Source organism: Cavia porcellus, unplaced genomic scaffold (genome assembly GCF_034190915.1).
Source record: "Cavia porcellus strain 051 isolate PalLab524CR breed Dunkin Hartley unplaced genomic scaffold, mCavPor4.1 scaffold_25, whole genome shotgun sequence".
NCBI classification, from domain to species: domain Eukaryota; kingdom Metazoa; phylum Chordata; class Mammalia; order Rodentia; family Caviidae; genus Cavia; species Cavia porcellus.
In genome coordinates, this window is record NW_026947508.1 from 47,915,015 (window position 1) to 47,931,644 (window position 16,630).

The window sequence follows — 16,630 nt, forward strand, 5'->3', positions numbered from 1 at the left end:
GGTGAGTTTTGGTGATAGGATAAGAGTGAGTGTTGCGTTTAGAGTTACTTCAAGAGTTAGAATGATGATTAAGGTTAGGGTTAGTGTTAGGCTTTAAGAGCATCATCATAGTGTTCGGGATTCAAGTTTAGGTTACCATTGTTGTTTTTGGTTAGGGTTGATGTTAGATTTGAGCATTAGGGTTAGAATCTATTTTAGGTTGGGCTTCAGGTGTTAGGTTTGAGGTTGTCCTTGGGATTTGTTTGTGACTTGGGCCAATGTTGGTGTTGAGATTGGGGTTAGTATTAAGTTTTGGTATTAGGATTTTGTGTTAAGGTTTGCAGATATGTTTGGGGTTTAGGTTTTGCATGAGTGTGAGTGGCAGGTCTAAGGATTAAAGTGAGCATAAGGGTTATGACAAGCATGAAGGATAGGAAGAAGATTATATTGTAGTTAGGGTTTAGGGTAAGGATTTAGAGTTAGATCCAGGGTTAATTTTATGGTTAAAGTGAATGGTTAGCTTTTTCTCTGGAGATATGCTTAGAGTTAATAGAGTTGGGATTTTTGTTGGAGTTAGTGTTTGGGGTCCACTTCAAGGTTTAGGTTTAAAGTTAAAGGTTAGAATAATGATCAAGGTTAGCTTTAGGGACAAGGTCAAACTTTAGCTTTAGATTTAAGTTTAAGATTAGATTTATTGGATAGTATAAGGGTTAAGATTAGGATATCAGGTAATCCTAACTGTAGTATGAATTTATCAGCATCCTTTCTTTTCACTTTAAAAAAAACTTGGAAAAAGTTTGACATTGGATCTCATAGAAGACTACGTTGATGCCCCTCCTTGTGCATCAAACAATCACAACAATATTAGTTAAATCAAGTCTTATTTCTTTATACTGCGATGTACAGAGCTCGCTATGGTATTTTCTTCTCTTTTCAATTGATTTCAGCAGTGCAAATAAGGATAGCTAAACTGATATATAATCTTTGAAGTCTGTCTGACAGTGTCCTGCTTTCTCACATAGTGCTCTCTGTAAAAGATCTGAGCACAGCAGGATGGCAGAGCCACTCAGTTCCAGGAATGTCAACTGGGTGTGAGCCTCAAAGTAAGAAGTTATGGGTGCAAAAGATTACTTATCAGAAACTGAAGAAACAGCCACCTGAATTCATTCATATGCTATCCACATTAAGTTATACAGACTGGTCTTTCTGCTTATCACCTTGCATATTGCAAAGATGTTTTTTACCTACCCCTTCTTCCCAAGATAATAAATTCTGGAAGAGGCCTTGCATCAAGGCCTTTGCACATCCTCACTTGAATTGGACTTAGGACTCCTTGGCTGCCCTTATCTTTGCATATCTGTGGTGTTATCACTGTTGTTGTGAGTTGCATTGGAAGTGGTAGATTGAATAACTTGCCAGAATTGCAATAATGTCTCAAAAGGATTACAAATATATGTATATTATCTATTTGGGATTACCTATTTATCCAGTGTGAGCCTTAACAGTTATGAAATTCCCTCTTTCAGTGGTTTTCATTGTGTCCCTTAGGCTTGGAATATTGAGCTCCCATTGTCATTTGATTGTAGGACTTTAAAAAGTTTTTCCTTGACATTTTCTGGGGCTACTTGATTGTTCATGAGTGCATCATTTAATCATCACATATTTGCATCATTTCTGTGGTTAACTTTGTTGTTAATTTCTGGTTTTATTCTAGTATGATCCATTAACATGCAGGGTGGTTTTTCAGTTTGTTTATGTTGATTTCACTATGTTTTATGGCCTAAGATGTTTATACCAGAAAGTTCCATGTGCTTCTGAGAAAAATGTGTATTCTATCTTTGGGTAAAACATTGTAGATATGTGTTAAATCCCTTTGTTTGATGACACCAGGGTGAGTTGGCATTTTGTTGGGAGCCATTGAAACTGAAAATTGAACACAGATGCAGGGATGTGGCATGGCCCGCCCAGTCTGAGATCAAAGAGTTTCCTCAAAGGACAAGAAAAGGTCACACCTGAGGACACCTGGCTCCAACTCCAATTAACTAAAGACTGTAGCTGCAGGCATTTCACTCCTGTACTGAAATGCAACATGGGGAGCTTCTCATAAGATAGTTCTCTTAATTTAAATGTAATTTGTTACTTGGCAAAGTCCTTGAACCACTCCCAAGGTCTGTTCAGTTTCCTGGATTGTCACTCTAACTCCTTCATTAGGTACTAATTTAATATGCCTGCCCAGAGACATTCCTTGTCTTAGCCAGCAGAGTCTGATACATGGCAGAGGGCTGTGATCCTCCTGGAGCCCTAAAACCACACCACTTATCTCAATTACTTAAGCCTGCACAGTAGATTCATTTGGGAGATTGGGGATCTAGGCCAGATCCCTGCTAGGCATTGTCTCCTGTTCTCCATTTTCCTTACACTCCTGTACTCAGCACCAAAATGAGTGAATGTGACCATGTGACTCAAAGACTTCTAAATGGTAGCTGTGCACCAGATTTGACTCCAGGAACTTGCTGTCTGAGATAATTCAGATTCCGGTAGAGTAGTAATTGTGGAATTTAGGACCCTGTACTGCAACTGCATCCTAGCTTCCCATTTTGCAGGGTGACCTGAGTAACCTGCTTAACCTCTCCACATTTCTTCCCCTTTTCTCTGCTTTTATGATTATGATTTGTCTGTAAAAAATGACGCCAATATCACATTCTGCACAGATCTCAAAGTTCTAGGGGGGAAAGATGGTGAAAGGATGGAGAAATAAAGATGAGAGTTAATATATAGAAAGCTAAAGTCAGGTGGAGCCCTCTCTGTGGATAGGAGGCAAGGAACTGCTCAACCACTGCAATGCTTTTATGCATGTAACTCTCCTGTGGCACCCCTTTGCTTAACTAGCTTGCCTCTCATGCCCCATGTTCTTGGGACTGAAATACCTTTTTGCTTGGTAGACTCCATGTCTTCAGGGCATTCTTTGGGTGCTTTGTGCTCTCAGCTCCACATGTATGAACTATCACTAGCCCAGCCACTCCTGACATCTCCCCTTTTCTGCTTTTGTAGTTGCCGTCAGTATGTGTTCACTAGAAGTTGGAGGAACTGTGTTTGGAGGACTCTGCTGAACTGTTTTTTCCTTATGGTGACACTTTTCCAAGGGATGTTTAAAAGCAAGTCAAAGTGAGATATGTATTCATTAAAATTATTTTCTTGCTATCTGTCAAGGCCAGAATTGCCTGAAAACCATGTACAGCACCTCTGAGTACTTGTATAAGTGTCAGTTTTCTGGATGAATCATGGCCGTTGCTTGACCAAGTTGTTTCTATGACAGCTTAGGACATTTTTCTCTCCTGGTGTCTCTCCATAGACACAGTATACACCACTGATCCTCTCCTCTGCGGTGCCTCATAGTCCTTGGTCAGAAGACCAGAGTCTATTGAGATATAAGATGTCCCAGCAGAGATTGTCTTGTACCCTGTGTCGTCATTGACCTTCAAGGGCTAAAGCCAAAATATTGGCTATCCTCTTAGCCCATGTATCGTTCTAATGCTTTGGCCTTCAACCCTCAGTTGTTGAACATGCGTAAGAGAAGATCATCACATAACGTTGTCATAGGTGCAGTGAGGTTAATATCATACAAAATAGAACTACTATTTTCTATCAACCATGGATGTCCTAGTATTTAAATTGTTACAGAATATTAACAAGTAACAGTCACATATTTTACACAGAAATTTAAAAATCAAAAGCCATAAATAATATTGTAGTATGACAATCATGATGACACTTTGTAATACACTTAAGCTTTCATCGTGATGTAGTACAACATTTTTAGCCAATCACTTCTTGCACATGAGAAGATTTTTTTTTGACCTAATTTGCTGTCTTTAGTGGGATGTCACCACACAAATTTTGTTAATGGTAGATTTATGAATCTGAAACAAAAATCCAGGCCCTATTCCATGCTTTGGAAGATCTGCACATCTGCAGGCAAGAAGACATTCAATATAATTTCAACATGGTTTGTTCTGTCTTGCTTTGTTAGATTTTACCCTGTCAGATGGTAGGGCCAGCAATTTTGAATGTAATGGGATATATAATGGAATCATGGTTTCCTATTATATTACTTTGATGTCTTATAGTGTTTTAATCCATTTGTTTGATTGGTTTTATTCTGTTTTTTTATTTTTATTATGTGTGATGGATTAAACAGCTAATCTGAAGAAAACAGACATTATGATAGCCATTGATGATTTACTATCATCTTGTTTTGAAGTCCTATTGTGTTTTGTTCTTCTGTTTTGATTGCTTCTATTCTGTTGTGTTTTATTTCATTTTATTATATGTGATGGTGTAGACAATTTTTTTGCGAAAAATAAGATGTTATATAGCCATTGTTGATTTTCTGTTATTTGGCTTTGAAGTTCTGTGCTTTCACTCTCTCAAATGGTTTTATATTATTTTTTATGTTTGATATTAATGTGAGTACAGGTATGCTCAACTATTTCCAAAAAAAGAGACATTATGGTAGCTATTGTTGATGTCCGGTTGTCTTGTTGTGAAGTGCTGTGTTGATTGCATTGTTCTGTTCTAATTTGCTTTGTTCTGTTTGCTTTTTTAAATATTCTCTTTAAAATAATACATTTTTTGAAAAAGAGAAGAATAGCAACTTTGGATCTCTGTGAAATGAACTACTCTAGTCCAAGCATAAGTTAGCCCACTAATTCAATCGTGCCAGATGCCAGAACCCTGTCAGTTGGATTTAATAATCCTACCTGGAGAGTGGGTAGGAATGTGAGACCTTAGAGCAAGTAACTCTCTTTTCTTACTGCAAATAAAGAACTGTCCCAAATTTCTTTTACTGTTCTGCTAAGAAGTGACTTACAAAAGGATAAAAAAATGCACTGATCCTCAAGTGTCAGGATTTTCTAAGAAACAAATCAGAGTGACCTCACATAGCTTTGCAGAGAGATATTTGGCTTTGTAGTCTGAACTGGCTCATGAGAAATACAGGTTAAGACTAACATGTTTATTATGAAACAGAGTTACATACATGTCTCTTATCTTTGATTCCTCAAACACCTAGAATACTGTAGCAGCACCCGGCTTCTCTCTATAGAATACAATGAATGGCCAAAATGAACGCAGACTGTAACAAACAATGTCACTCGGAGACAGGCTTTTTGAAGGGAGTAAGGCACAAGATTTAATATATCTTGTTAAAGGTAGACAGAGCACAGAAAGACCATCTTCGGGGGAACAAAGAAAAGAGGAGGGTTTGGAGGGTAGGTAAGGACACAAGTTTAGCCATTGTTTAAGGGGGTCTGGACATGATGTCATCTGAGGAGGTCTGAGAAAAGATCAGTGGTCAGATTCTTAGAGCCTCTCGAGCATCAGTGGTGAACCTTCTCAGAGTTTCTGGCGCCAATGTATGGATGTTATCAGATGTGCTGGCACTGGAAAGATTGTGTGCTCTACCTTATCTCTTCTTTCCAGTATTCTGTCCTGGAGATCTGATGGCAGCAGTGGTGCTAGTTTGTGGTTTTGCTGGGAACAACCTAGGTGCTCAAAAACAGTTTGGGTGCTGGAAAAGCCATGTCCCAGTCCAGTGTGATACAGTCTAGCCACATCTTGCCAAGTACAGCTTGACATGAGATATCATGAGTCAGGGGCTTGTCCATGTCCCAGTAATTTTCAGCTGATAAATTTTACCTTCCATTTCAGAACTGTATTCTCGGTTACTCATAGTTTATGTCCATTTTTAGAATCCTATCATTAGATATTGTCTAGGAACACATAACTTTTTAGCAGAAGTTGCCTGTAAGGATTGGTGGTCAGCTTAAACCGCAGCTGAACTGAATCAGGAAGGTGCTAAGAGTGGATGGCCCATTTGAGGACTGTTGACAGCACAAAAACGAGACCTGAAGAGGAGCACCATGGGTTTCCTAAGTGTTCCTTTTGTTGTTTAGGACCATAAGTCCTGCTGGAGAAGCTTGTCATGCTGGCTCCCCTGATATGAATTTGGCTACTATCATCAGAGGAGGTCTGGACTTGTCCCTGAGAATGGCTGCAGTTCATGTTGGTGGAGCTCTGGGCCTTACTTTGAACATTGCTTCCTGGCCTCAGAGGGGAAGATGTGTGATGCTTAATCTTAGGAGCAGTCTGTCACGCTGGCTTCCTGATATGTACTCAGCTGTTCTCATGGTCAGAGGAGCTCCCAACCCCATCTTCACTATGGGGGGGGGGTGGCTGCCATAGTTTTTGGGAGAGCCCTGGTCCTTATTTTGAACATCACTTCTTGGCTCCACTGCAGAACGCTCCACCTACTGGCAGGGATCCTTCACCCCACTGCCATAGACTTTCTAAGCTTCACTGCTGGCCTTTTCCTTCCCAGTGCAGATCTGTGAAACAGACTTGCATGAGTCATTTTCGGGGCTCTAGGTCTTCAGGTAAACTTGAGCAGGTTATTGCTGTGGGACCAGGTCGTCAGCTGGAGTTTTAGGTCCTTAAAGGTGTGGAAAGTTTTCTTGCACTTTCTTTTTATTTGACTCCTTGAGTGACCATTACAAATAATACTGTAAATTATGTTTCCTGTTAGTAATTTTTCTCCTTCCAACCTCTGAGTACAACACTGCCTAAGCCTTGACAGGTTCTCATTTTTTAAAATTTCATTGTTTAGCTAATTTAAATACTTGGAAATTATTTTCCAAATGCTTGTTCTTATCTTTTGTTGAAAATGAATGTAGTTTAACTTTCAAGAAGAAAGCAGAACTGAATTAGGGATACAGAAAAGATGATATTCAGTAAGTCTGTGAAAAAAGAAAACTAAGATTTCTGTGAAAAAAAGGAAAAAACTCTTAATGATATTGACAGGGCTAATTTTCAGGACATATAGCTTTCAGTTAGAAAACAAATTCCCCAAGTCTTTCCCACAATCATCATGATGTCAAAGAAAGACAGGGGGAAAATAAATATATGATAAATAACTACACTGACAGAAGCCTGCATGGTGATTTGTCATTTATTTATTTCCCATATGATTGCAGGCCACGGAACATGGCAGCAACAGAGACTTCTTGGATGTTATAAGCTGCAAATATACTTGAGTAAATGAGATTCATAGTGTGTAAAATTGCTGTTTTCTTTGTGCAGAGATGCTGCTTTAGAATCAGCAAGAGAAGAAGCTCCACTGACAGGCAGCAGGTGGAGGTTCCGGGGAGCAGAGTGTCTCCTCCTTGACCGCAGGGAGGTGCTACTGTCCACTGCTGTGTGAGCACTGCTTGCCGGCAGTGAGGCCACCATTTGAAAGGCCTGAAGGAATGTTTCTATGGATTCCAGAGTGCAAGGGAGTGATCAGGTCTGTATATAACAGTTGAGTGCACGGCTGTTTCCTTCTTCTTAACCCTCAATTTAAGGATTCCTTTGGCTTTGACTCCATAATGTCTTGGTAACATTTTCACACAGAATAGTAGAAAAGTCAGAGGAAAATTATAGTAGTAACAGTGTTTTAATCTTGATTGTCACCATGGCTGATGTCTCAAATTATCCACACTTGAAGTCCTGATGATGTAGTCAGTTTAAATATTAATTAAAATGTTATTACCCATATTTTAAAATTGTATGTTTAAAAGTAGCATTTCTAAAATAATTTATTGATAAATAGTTGACTGTATTATATTTAAGAAGAATAATTTTTATGTATGCATACACCCTTGAAATTATCACAGCAGTCCCTAACATAGGTACCAATGCCTTCCCAAAGAATTTTCATGTATTTTTACAAGTGCTCTTTCTTCTCCTTTCTCCTATGCCCAGCAACCACTTATTTGTGTTTAAAGATTATTTGCATTTTCTAGCATTTTACATCCATGAAATCATATTGAAAGTATAATTTTTACCTGACTCTTTTAACTCAGTATAAATCTTTGATCTTCATACATGTGTATAAATTTCTTTTTTATTACTATGTACATTATATTTTATAGAAACTCACAACTTGCTTATTCACTTCATTGGTGCCTGAGGCATTCTGATTATTTTCTTTTATAAATAAAGTTACTATGACTATCCAGGTGCCAGTTTTTTGTACTTTTATTAAGATATTCCTCGTCTGAACATGGTGGTATTGTTTTGGTGCTGTTAGGTGATGACTTTACCCTGTGCATTAACTTATATATGTTTGACATTGTGGTAGAGTTATCAGGTAAAAAAACTGTCCATTAGACGTTAAGGAGAAATAAGGACAGTTTATACAAAAAAAGGGTAATAATTTCATTAGACTCATCCTCAAAATCATTAGAAGTGCATTAGAGAGGGGAAAGGACACAGATCAGATCATTGGAGAGACAAATAAGTACACAGAAAATCAAGTAAAACAAAATTTCATTTTTCCTAGTTGATCTAATAGTTAACAGTTTATTCAAAAAAATAAAAATAATGCATTCCACAATGGCAGATTACCTAAAAGTGAAATGATTCATTGTTCAATTGTTTGATCATTTTTTATGCCTATAACTTGTAATCTGAACAACTATTTTGAAGATAACAATATACAATATATTTGGCAGTGTTCTCTATTTTGAAATTTTGTTTTGAAATTCTGTGTCATTGTTTTTATTCTTTTTAATTTTTAATGTATAAAGGTGAAATGAATGGCAGTGATGATAGCAGAGACACGACATGAATGCTACTGGGAATGGCTGGTTATTGTGCAGTACCGGAAGTGCTATGGCGCTATTTTTTGCTCATGTTGCAAAGCAAGTCCCCCCCTTCCTCCTTCATTTTAGGCTCTGGTAATCACCACTCTATTTCCTTGTTGTGTATATTTGACTATGCTATTTCCTGTATTTCATATGTCATTCTGTATCTGACTGATTTCACTTAATATAGTATTCTTCCTGTTCATCTGTGTTGTTGCATTTGATAAAATTTTCTTCTTTTTAAGTGTTAAATAATACTATATTATATGTAGATATATAATATATATTATATGTATATTTTGCTTATTCATTCCTTCATTCATTAATGAACGTAGGTTTGTTTCCATGTTTTTGTAACTGTCAATGGTGTTGCTATGAATGAGTGTACACATATCTCATTGAGCCCCTCCAATCAGTTAATTGACTATAGATCCATGAGAGGAATTTCTGGATTATAAGTTAATATTTTAAATTTTCAAAGGAGTTGCTATATTATTTTCCATAGCAGCCACCCCTTTTCACATTCTCAATAACATCATACAAGACTTTCAGTTTCTCCACACACTTCTCACAGTTGTTTTATTTTCTGTGTATTCACCATCCAAATACAAGTTAAATGACAGGTATAAAATGGTAAGTCTTACAGTTTTGAGTTGTATTTTAATAATGATTAGCGACTTTAAAACTCTGTGGGTGTGTGTGCCATTGGACATTTGTATATTTTGTTTGGAGAAATGTTTATTCTTGACTTTAGACTATTTTTAAATAGAATTGTTTTTTGTTGAGTTTTAGGAATCGTCCTTATATTCTAAATATCAATACCTTATCAGACATACGGTTTATATGTTTATATTTCCATTCTATGGGCTGCCTTATTATTTCATTGGTTATGTGTTTTCATATATGAAAATTTTAAGAAAAGTCCAATTTGACCATATTACCTTTTGTTATATGTGCCTTTGGTATTATATGAAAGAAATTATTGCCAAATTTGATTCAAATTTTTTCTTTGTATGCTTGTCTAGTTATTATTCTCTCACTTATGATACCCAAAAACAGTGAAAGACACTCTAGATAAACATAGGGGGAAAAAACCACTAAGCAAGCAAACAATTAAACAGAGTAAAAAGGCAAAGAAACAACAGCAGTAAGATAACATCAAAAATAAACCAATACACATCAGTTATAACCATTAATGTAAATGGCCTCAGTTCACCAATTAAAAGAAACAGACTGGAAGAATTAATCAAGAAACAACATCCAAACATATGCTGTCTACAAAAAAAAAATCTAAACCAAAAGGAAACTCAGAGACTGAAAGTCAAAGGATGGAAAGCTATATTTTATGTAACAGAATCCCCCCCAAACAAGCAGGGGTAGCTATTTTGTTTGCAGACAATATGAACTTCAAACCCAGAATGATCCAAAGAGAGAAAAAAAGTCATTGCATACTGTTAGGGGAAAACCTCAAGAGGAAGAGATGATAGTCTTAAATATATGCACCAAATTTGGGAGTTCCCAGCTATACAAAACTAATATTAACAGAAATGAAAAATTAAATAAGTAATAACACAATTAAAACAGGAGACCTTATTGACTCAAAGGGACAGATCAAGTAGTAAGAAAATCAGCAAAGAAATAATACAACTGAATCACAACTGTGAACAAATGAGTGTTCCACCCAACCACATCAAAATATACATTCTTCTCAGCAATACATGGAACATTCTATAAAATATATAAAAGATATATAAAAGATACATATGCGTATTACAGATCCCTATGTATAAATAGCTTTGCTGGAACTTTTCAAGGAGAGTACAGCTGTTCTGTATGACTTCTTTTTCCTGCCTTGCTCATCTATTGTGCAAGCTGCAAAGAAGCCTTCCCACATTTCCTGGGTCAGGGCCTGGAAGTGTTCATGTGCAAGGAGCCTCTGATCATAACAGCAGTAAGACTGCTCAGTGTTGCCTGAGCCTGGGACAGATTTCATACACAGTATGAGCTCAGTGAGGCCAGAGAGTAGAAGAGAATCAGCCAAATAGGGCAAAGGGCCTGCATATCTAGTGTGAGTAAACAAAAGGTCAAGGCCTGAGCAGTTTAGCCTGAATGTTTAACCTGGGTAAGACAGAGAGACCTTTGGAATTTTGTGAACAAAATCAAAAGAACAGAATGTAAACTAAATGGCCTGCTTTCTGAACCTGGAAAGCCACAAACAGCATCTCTGTCTTCTGTCACATATACCTGTGTGTTCCAAAGAGCATGTAAAAAGCCCAGCTATAAATGACTATGACTTTTCTGCTTTTGGGTCCTCCTCCCAATAACGGGGTCTTTTCTTTTTATTTTTTTCAAATAAAGCAAGCACGGGGTTATTCTCCACTGCTTGCTTCTTGTCTTTGTTGTGGTAGCCCAAAGGCTCAGCACAGAAGGAAGCTGGTTACACTGGGAAGATGCGGCCCAGGGCAGGTGCAGTCTGACCCTGGGAAAGACGGGGAGGGCATCTCGGGAAGTCCAGCCCTGGGAATCTAAAGAGATGTTGCCCTTTTCTTCTTCTTCTTTTTGTCTCATTTCAAAAGTACAAAAGGGCCAGGGGTTTAGCTCAGCAGCGTGCATGCCTGCCTGGCAAGCATGAAGTCATGAGTTTGATCCCCGGTACCAAAACAAATCTACAAAAGGAAGCTGTTAGACTACACATTTAAATGGTTATGAGTAACTCAGTGTTTGTCCCCAGAATATTGATGTTGTCCCCCAGGTGTACTTTACAAAGTTGGTACCATTTTAAAAGAGGATTAAAAAAGAGTTTTATTTTCTCTATTTCTCTAAGTTAGAGGGTATAAAAGACAAGGTCTCAAACTTGGCTTTATAAAAAGGAGGGAAATAAACAAAGCTTCCACATAGAAATCTGTAAATTTTCTCTCTTTTCTCCTTCTGACTTACTGATTATAAGTCTGTGGTGTTAACTGGGGAAAAAAGTTCTCAGAGTAGCCTGGAGTAAAAAAAGAATATACTGATCTGATTTACATAAGAAAAAGAAGTGGTAATTGATAACCCCTAGGGAAAATTCTAACAAGCTAGTCTGTAACAGTGATGGTGAACCTATGGCATGTGTGATAAATGGGTTTTGGGTTGCAGTTTGGGCAGTTGGTCTCTAAGAGGTTCACCATCACTAGTCTATAGTTATAATCTAAGAAAAAAGATCATTATAATTCAGCATGGCCAAGCATCTAAAAAGTGCACTTTATCAATGTGTTCTATGTATTTTCTTCATATATATGTATGTGTGTGTGTGTGTGTGCGTGTGTATATATATATATATATATATATATATTTTTTTTTTTTTTTTTGGTACCAGGAATCTAACTCAGGACTTTGAGCTTGCCAGGAAGGTGCTCTGTAGCTGAGCTATATCCCTGGATTCTCTGTATATTTTTAAATTTTGTTTTTATTAGTACATGTTTGCCATACATAATGATTACATTCTTTTTTTTTTTTTTTTGTCTTTTTCCTTTTTATCGGTACCGGGATTGAACTCACGACTGCCTGCTTGCAAGGCAGGCGCTTATGCCGCTGAGCTAAACCCCCAGCCCCATTACATTCATTTTGGTGAGTTGGTACATGTTCATAGTACCTCTTAATTCTTTTTTATTTTCTCCCCGCTCTTCCCTGTTATGTTTATTTGTCTGCCAGTTTTTAGTAACTGGCTAATGTACACCATTTAAAAAATAGTTTAGCTCATATCAGTGTCTTTAAAAAAATTTTTTTTAACAAATCACCTATAAAAGAAAGTCTATCAGAAATCACAGCTGACTTCTCAGCACAAACTCTCAGGTCAAAGAAAACTTGGAGTAAAGTACTCTAAGTTCTAAGGGAAAACAACTTTCAATTCAGAATGATGTATCATCCCACAAAACGTATCTTTCAAAACTGATGGAGAAGTAAGATATTTCCATGACAAAGAACATCCAAAGAAATTCATGTTCACTAAACCAGTCCTCCAAAAATATTCAGAAAGACATTCTAGAAAGAGACAATAAAGACTACAGCTTCTTGAAGCCCAACAGAAGGAATCCAGCAAGGAAGACAAACAACTAGAGGGAAGGGAAAAAGGAGAGGGGAGCCAAAAATAGCAAAATAACATGACAAGGATAAGTCAATACATATCAGTTATAGCCATCAGTGTCAATGGTCTCAACTGTACCCTCAAGAGACACAAACTGGCAGAATGGGTCAAGAAGCAAGATACAACAATATGCTGCTTACAAGAAACACATTTAATTAAAAAAGAAATTCATAGACTGAAAATCAAAGGATGGAAAACAATAGTCTATGCAACAGGAACCTAGAAAAAAGCAGGGGTAGCTATTCTATTTGCAGACAAAGTGAATTTCAAGCCAAGACTGTTTAAGAAAGATAAAGAAGGTCACTATACCCTTGTAAAGGGAACAATCCAAGTGGCACAGATAACAATCATAAATATATATGCAACAAATACCAGTACACCTACCTATGTAAAACAAATACTAAGGGACATGAAAAAATCAAATAAGCCCTAATACAATTGTGTTGGGAGACCTCAATATTCCACTGTCACAAAAAGACAGATCAACTAGACAAAATCAATAATGAAATATTAGAACTAAATCAAACTTTTGAGCGAATAGACTTAGTAGATATCTAAAAAGTGTTCCACCCCGCAACATCAGAATACACATTCTTCTCAGCTGCACAAACGACGTTCTCCAAAATAGATCATATACTGCCTCATGGAACATGCTTAAGTAAATGCAAAGTAAATTAAATTATTCCATGCATATTATCAGACCACAGAGTAATAAAATCAGATCTATGCCAAAGGAAACCACAGAACTTTATAAACACATGGAAATTAAATAGCATCCTCCTAAATAACCAATGGATCACAGATGAAATTAAAGAAAAAATTACACAGATTTTATAGTTGGATGATTATGCGCAATACAACATAACAAAATTTGTTGGACATAATGAAAGCAGTCTTAAGAGATAAATTTATATCAGAAAATATCCATATCAGGAAAACAGCAAGTACATATGAACAACTTAATGTGAAACCTCAAACTTCTAGAAAGAGCAGGGTAAACCAAAAGCTCGTAGGAGGGAGGACATTATAAAGATCAAAGCAGACATTAACACATTGGAGACTAAAAAAAAAATTACAAAGACTCCATTAGTTGAAGGGTTGACAATAAAATTGGCAAATCCTTAGCCAATCTTATCATAAAAAGGAAAGAAAAGACTCAATTCCTCACAATTAGGAATGAAAAAGGCAAAATCACAACAGACTGCAGAAATTCAAAAAAAATCATCTATACCTACTTTGAAAACTTGTATTCTAAAGAGATGGAAAATAGTGAAGAAACTGACAGATTTCTAGATACATATGAATTACTAAAACTGAATCAAGAAGATAGAAAAATCCTAAATAGGGGCTGAGGATTTAGCTCAGTGGCATAAGTGCCTGTCTTGCAAGTGCGCAGTCAAGAGTTCGATCCCTGGTACTGATAAAAAAGAAATCCTAAATAAATTGTTATCAGTCAGTGAAATGGAAGATGTAATTAAAAACCTATCAACAAAGGAAAGCCCAGGCCCTGATGGATTTACTGCTGAATTCTACAAGAAATTTAGTGAAGACCTAACATGACTACTTCTCAAACACTTCACTGAAATTGAAAGGGAAGCAACACTCCCAAATTCATTCCTGGAAGCTATATTACTATGATTCTAAAACCAGAGAAGGACCTAACTAAGAAAAAGAATTACAGGCCAATATCCCTAATGAACCTTGATGCAAAAATCCTCAGTAAGAGCAAAAGACTCTTACTGGCAAAAAGAATGCAGCAAATCATAAAAAATGATACCATGATCAAGTGGGATTCATCCCAGGGATGCAGGGATAGTTCAACATATGTAAATTCATAAATGTAATACACCATATTAACAAGGACAAAATCATATGATCATCTCAATAGATGGAGAAAAAGTTTTTGACAAAGTCCAGCACCCGTTCATGATAAAAACCTTACACAAAATTAGAACAGATGGTCTTTAAAAGCCATCTATGACAAATTGACAACCAACATCATACTAAGTGGACAAAAGCTAAAGTTTTCACTTTAAAATCAGGAACAAGACAAGGATGTTCACTATCTCCACTGCTATTCAATATAGTCCTGAAAACTTTAGCCAGAGCAATTAGACAAGAAAAAGAAACAAAAGGAATAAAGATAGGAAAGGAAGAAGTTAAACTATTGTTATTTGCAGATGACATGACACTCAGAAGACTCCAAGAACTGCACTGAAAGACTTCTAGATTTTTTTTTATTAAAAAAAAGATTAAAGGGGGCTGGGGATTTAGCTCAGCGGCATAAGGGCCTGACTTGGAAGCAGGCAGTCGTGAGTTCGATCCCTGGTACCGATAAAAACGAAAAAGACAAAAAAAAAAAAAAAGATTAAGATAAAAGAGGACATAACGACATAGGTCAGAACAGAACAATTTAAGCAACATAGTGTTTCACCACAAGACAATCCAACCTAACAGTAGCTACCATAATGTCTCTTTCCTTGAAATATTTGAGTATACCTTGATATACTATAGTATCAAACATAAAAAGACAGTGCAAAACCATTTAAGAGAATAAAAGTATTACAGGGTATTCAGAACCAACTAACAGAAAACGAACAATGGTTACTATATTATCTCTTTGTCTATAAAAAATTTTGTTTATACTATCACATATAATAAGATTCAATAAGATACAACATGATAAAAGTGATGGAGACTAGATTTCTAGATTTAATAAGCGAATTTAGTAATATAGCTGTTTACAAAGTCAACACTCAAAAATCAATAGCTCACTGAGAGGCAAATTAGGGAAACAATATATATTACAACAGCATCCCAAAAAATGAAATACCAAGGAATCAATCTAACAAAGAATGTAAAAGATCCCTACATTGAAAACTACAGTACTCTGAAAAAGGAGATTGAAGAGGATATTAGAAAATGGAGAGATATCCTGTGCTCTTGGGTAGGAAGAACTAATACAGTGAAAATGACCATACTTCCAAAACTGTTATACAGATTCAATGCAATCCCAATCAAAATTCCAATAGCATATCTCACAGAATTACAGAAAATAATCCTAAAGTCCATCTGGAACCAGAAGAGACCTGAAATAGCAAAGGCAATCCTGGACAACAAAGACAGGACAAGAGGCATCACAATTTCTGACTTGAAATTATACTATAACGCTGTGATAAAAACAATGTGGTTCTGGCAAAAAAAAAAAAAACCTGAAGGTCAATAGAATATATTAGTAGATGCAGAAACAACTATAGACAACTAAGCCACCTAATCTTTGACAAAGGTGACAAACACAGTCACTAGAAGAAAGAGAGCCTCTTAATAAATGGTGCTGGAAAAGCTGGCTCCATACATGCTGAAGATTCAAGCTGGACCCATATCTTTCACCATGTACTAAGCTAAAATTAAAATGGATCAAAGATCTTAATATTAAAAGACACATTAAATCTGCTGGAAGATATAGTAGGTAAAACTCTTGAAGATATTGGTAGAGGCAGACTTTATGAAAAAATTCCCAATTGCACAGAAACTATCACAAAGAATCAACAACTGGGATCTCACCCTATTGAAATGCTTTTGCACAGCAAGAGAAACCACCACCAGAGTGAAGAGAGAACCCACAACGTGGGAGAAAATGTTTGCCAGCTGTTCTTCAGACAAAAGATTACTATTGAGAACATATAAAGAACTCAAAAAAATTAGTCCTGCCAGAGTTAAAGACCCAATCCAAAAATGGGCATCTGAGATGAGTACACATTTCTCAGATGAAGAAATACAAGTAGCAAATAAATACATGAAAAAATGTTCAACATCACTGGTCATTCAACACATGCAAATTAACACT